We start from the raw sequence: 4976 nt of genomic DNA, 5'->3' as shown, positions 1-4976 counted from the left end.
TGACCAGGAGCTGGAGCCAGTGGAGGCTTCAAAGAGGGCAGCCAAATAATATCTCTGGAAGCTGTGAAACCCCCAGCTATTTGGGAGAAAGCTCTCCAATTTGGAAGCAGAGTTCTGTGGCAAAAAACTCAAAAGTCAAGTAATTGAGTGGCAACATGATCAAGCAAAGAAAAAAAGTAAGCACAGCAATCTGTGAATTCCATTTTTGGAGACAAAAAGGATCAAAACATGGAATAGGAGGAAGAAAACAGAATCAGAACTCCAGCACCACAAGCTTCCAATAAAAAACATGAATTGGTTATAGGGCATAGAGGAGCTTAAGAAGGATTTTGAAAACAAAATAAGAGAAGTGGAGTAAAAATTAGGAAGAGAAATGAGAATAATGCAAAAATATCATGAAAATTGAGTCAGCAACCTGACTGAAGAAAATAACACCTTAAAAAATATACTAATTCGAATGGCAAAAGAGGCTCAAAAAGCCAATGAGAAGAATGCCTTAAAAAGCCAAATTTGCCAGATGGAAAAAGAATCTCAAAAGCTCATTGAAAATAATCATTCCTTCAGAATTAAATTGGAGCAAATGGAAGCTAGCAACTTTGTGATAAATCAAAATACTATTAAAGAAACCCAAAAGAACTAAAAAGTAGAAGGCAACGTGTTATAATTCATTGGAAAAAACACTGACCAGGAAAATAGATCCAGGATAGATAATTTAAAAATTATTAGACTACCTGAAAGCGGTGATCAAAAAAAAGAACGTAGAAATCATCCTTCCAGGAGCCACATGGCCAGACACCTGGCTCCTGAATATTTCTCACCACCATGGTGGCAGAGCTGGAGTTTCTGAGCCTACATGGAATTGCTCTGGCTTTCAAGGCTCACCCCGCAAGTGGGCAATGGCCCCATACCACCCCTTGTATGATATGTGGGGACAGGGTGTCTACTGTGAACCTCAGCCCAATGTGGGAGTGATGGCTCAGCCTGCTCAGGAGATCGTGGTCCCTGATGGCGATGTAGGTCCCGGGGTAGAGAGCGCTTCAGAGGGCAGCTCTCCAGATCCCAGCGCCACTGTTCGAGTCACCAAGATTGAACCAGTGGAGAAAGGAGATGAGCAGTCACAGGAGACCCCTTCCCCAGAGGAACTGGAGCAGTTTGCCAAGGAGCTAAAGAGGAAGAGGATCACTTTGGGTTATACCCAGGCTGATGTGGGCATCACGTTGGGGCCTCTCTTTGGCAAGGATTTTAGCCAGACCAACATTTGTCGGTTTGAGGCACTACAGGTCAGCTTCAAGAACATGTGTAAGCTCGAACCTCTGGTACAGAAGTGGCTAGAAGATGCAGATGACAATGGTCACCCTTCAGGAGCTGTGCAAGGCTGACAGTCATTCAACAAGCCAGAAAGAGGAAGCATACAAGCATTGAGAATGGAATTAGGAGAAACTTGGAAACAATGTTTCTCCAGTGCCCCAAGCCTACACTTCAGCCGATCAGCAGTATTGCTGAGGAGCTGAGTCTTGAGAAAGATGTTGTCCGAGTTTGGATCTGTAAGCGGTGTCAGAAGGGCAAACACAGCAATAGCAATTCATCCCGAGAAGATTTTGAGCCAACTGGTTCTTTCCCTGTTGGACCTATGCCTTTTCCCCTAGCTCCAGACCCTCCATTCAGTCATCCCAGTTACTGGGTCCCTAATTTCATCACTCTCTATTCCCCACCTCCTTCCACAGAGGGAGATGCATTTTCCTCTCTCCCTGTTACCCCTCTGAGCTCTACTATGCATTCAAGCTGAAGGGCTTAGCCCATGCTGGGGCAGAGGAGGTAAGAGACCAGAGATGAGGAAACCAACAAATTGATTTAAGGTCTGGGAGTTGGAAGATTAAGCTCTCTGTATCCTGGGGGTATTTAGGAAGAGGGAAGGTTGGGATCAATATTTCAGAGATTCATAAACAGATTTTTTGGAGGGGAATGGGTGGGGGGAAGTTGGGAAGTTTGCTGTTTGTTATTTCTGCACCTCTTTCATCTCCCAACTCTTAAATAAAGCAATCTGAAAAGAAAAAGAAAGAAATGCTCAAGGAAAGTTGCCCCTGATATTTTAGAACCAGAGGGTAAAATAGAGGTTGAAAGAATATACCTACCACCTCTTGAAAAAGATCCCAAAAAGAAAACTCCTTGGAATATTATAACCAGGTTGCAGAGTTCCCAGATCAAGGAGAAAATATTACAAGCAGCCAAGAACAAATAATTTGAATATTGTGAAGATATAATCATGATAACACAGGATCTGGCAGCTGCTACATTGAAGGATGAAAGGGCTTGGAATATAATATTGCGGAGGTCAAAGGAGCTGGGATTAAAACCAAGAATCACCTACCCAGAAAAACTGAGTATCTTGTTTCAGGGGAAAATGTGGTCATTCAGTTCAGTAGAGGACTTTCAAGCATTCTTGATGATAAAAACAGATTTGAATAGAAAATTTGACATTCAGTTATAAGTAGCAAGAGACAAATGAGAAAGTAAACAGGGGAAAAAAATCATAGGGAACTTATCAAAGTTAAACTATTTACATTCCTACATCGAAAAATGACAATTGTAAATTATGAAACTTTTCTCAGTATGAGAATAGTTGAAGGTAATACAAATAATCTATATAATATATGTGTGTGTATGTGTGTGTATATATGCATATACTTTCATATATATGTCTATATAAGAGGGTATATGGGCATATGAATACATATATGAGTGTGTGTATATATGTGTACAGGTATGCATAGACCAAGGGCACCGGATCAGTTGAATAGGAAGTGATGATACTTAAAAGATGAAATTGAGAGGTGAGAGAGGAAATTAATGAGAGTAGATGGGGAGAGATAGAATGGGGTAAATTATATCATATAAAAGAGGCAAGGGTAAACTGTTTCAATGGAGGGGATTAACAGGAAGGCAAAAGGGAATGGGTCATCCTTACTCTCATTGAATTTGGCTTAGGAAGGCAATGATGTATACACTAAATAGGGTATCTCACCCTTACAAGAGAGTAGAGGGAAAGGGTATGAGAAGGGGGATGATGGAAGGGAGGGCAGCTTGGGAAGAGAAAAATTGGGACCACACACTTTTGAAAAGGGACAGGGTCAAAGCACAAAATATAACAGGTGGGGGTGGGATAGGATGGAGGAAAATATAGTCAATATTTCACAGTATATCCACTATGGAAATATTTTGTGTAGCTACATATGTACTACCTATATTGAATTGCTTATCTTCCCAGTAAGCATTGATGATGAGGAAGGGAAAAAATCTAGAAATCAATGTTTTAAAATCAAATGTATAAAAATATGTTAATGTGGTTTTTTTTCATGCAACTAGGAAATAAGATATACAGGCACTGGATTATAGACATCCCTCTTGCCCTATTGGAACGTTAGAGGGGGGATGAGGAGGATATAGGGGAAAGCAGATTGAGTGAGAATATATATAATGAGATCGCTGTTTTGGTGTGGTGGGTAAGGGAAAGACAGGGAGAAAATTTGTAACTTAAAATCTTGGGGAAATGAACAATACAAACTACAAATAAGCATAAAATTTAATTTAAAAAAAAGAATCAGTCCTTTATAAAGTAAATACTCAATGTAATACTCAACTCGATTCAAATTCTGGTGGAGTAATGATGCTTTAGGATGTTTTGAGTTCAAGGATTCAAGAATTCAAGGAAATCTTTGGATTTGAGATATGCAGACTTTTGATCACCATTTTTATTAGCTCTTCAAACAATCATCCTGAAGGGTAGTGTCTTCAAGGGGGTAAAACAAGATCTTTGAGGAAAGGATCATTGAGTAGAACGTGGAATTTCCACTTTTCATAAAAAAGAACTACCAAATTTCAAATGTATTTTTCCCAGCCAGTGGATCCTGATCTTCCTTTAATTTTTGAAATATTCAATCTAGGGAAAAATAATCAATACAGACATCCTGATGCAAATTATTTTTGTTTGCTTGATTTTTTAAAACATTTTAAGTGTATTCATCCAGCAATCACTTTTTCTTCCTCTAATTATTTTTTTTAACTTCATTGAACAGTGAAGAAAAATATATCAACACGCACTATGAACACAATGCATTCGGTGAAATGTGTATTTATTTATGAGAGTATACTTTACTTCCCACTCTTAAGACCATAAGCATTTGAAAAAATTCTGCACCCATATACTTTTCTTCCTCTGGCCAGGTAAAAATCACATGTAATATCATAATATCTCTTTCTAACTGTTTTCTATAGGAAGGGGACTGCAACTTAAACTTTAAAAAGTAAAGAAGGTTTAAAAAATAAAGTTAAAAAGAAAAATGTTCAACATAAAAATAATAATTTTTGAGAAAATAGTAAACATGACTAATTTTAAGCCAATTTTTATATTATACCATTGCTGTTTTGTTTGGCCTGTTTAGGATATTTTCAAAATTATAAATATCGTTCAACTGTCTTATTGAACCATTAATATGTATTCCTTAAAGCCCAATCATCCAACTAACTCTGTAGAGATTTACACATATATAATTTGACCAAATCCCTCATCTACACAAATACAAGCTCAAAAGTTTTATTAAAATCTAGGTAAAATATGTTCCCTTCAATTGTCTCATCTAAGAGTTTCATAATCCTGACAACTTGAGGTACTACTTTTCTTCAATTTTCCCCTTGATATTGAAGTTTTTTTGTTATTTCAAATAAATGTGTTTTTTTGTTATTAGCTAAAATAATAATTTGATTTACATAGTGTTTTGCAAAGGCCTCTGCAAACATTTCCTTTGATCATCACAAAACCCATGTAAAGTGGATACTATTATAATCACTATTTTATAGATGAGGAAACTTAGGGAAGCAGAGGTTAAGTGACTATCCCAGGGTCAAACATCTAGTAAGTTCTAAGGCACAGGTTTCATTCAGGTCTTCCTTTTAGATGCAGTGTCCTATCCCTGTATAAT

At 37.7% G+C, this 4976-nt stretch overlaps 1 pseudogene; it reads left to right on the top strand.

The window, feature by feature from the left end:
• Positions 1-1295: 1295 nt before the first annotated feature.
• On the top strand, positions 1296-1786 carry LOC138148170 (POU domain, class 5, transcription factor 1 pseudogene; annotated as a pseudogene).
• The last annotated feature ends 3190 nt before the right edge of the window (positions 1787-4976 follow it).

This window comes from Petaurus breviceps, unplaced genomic scaffold, assembly GCF_028583685.1.
Source record: "Petaurus breviceps papuanus isolate PSGF00001 unplaced genomic scaffold, PetGlider_PUasm1.0 90822, whole genome shotgun sequence".
Lineage (NCBI taxonomy): Eukaryota > Metazoa > Chordata > Mammalia > Diprotodontia > Petauridae > Petaurus > Petaurus breviceps.
The sequence above is the reverse complement of the archived record's forward strand: the minus strand, read 5'-3'. Positions and strand labels throughout refer to the sequence as shown.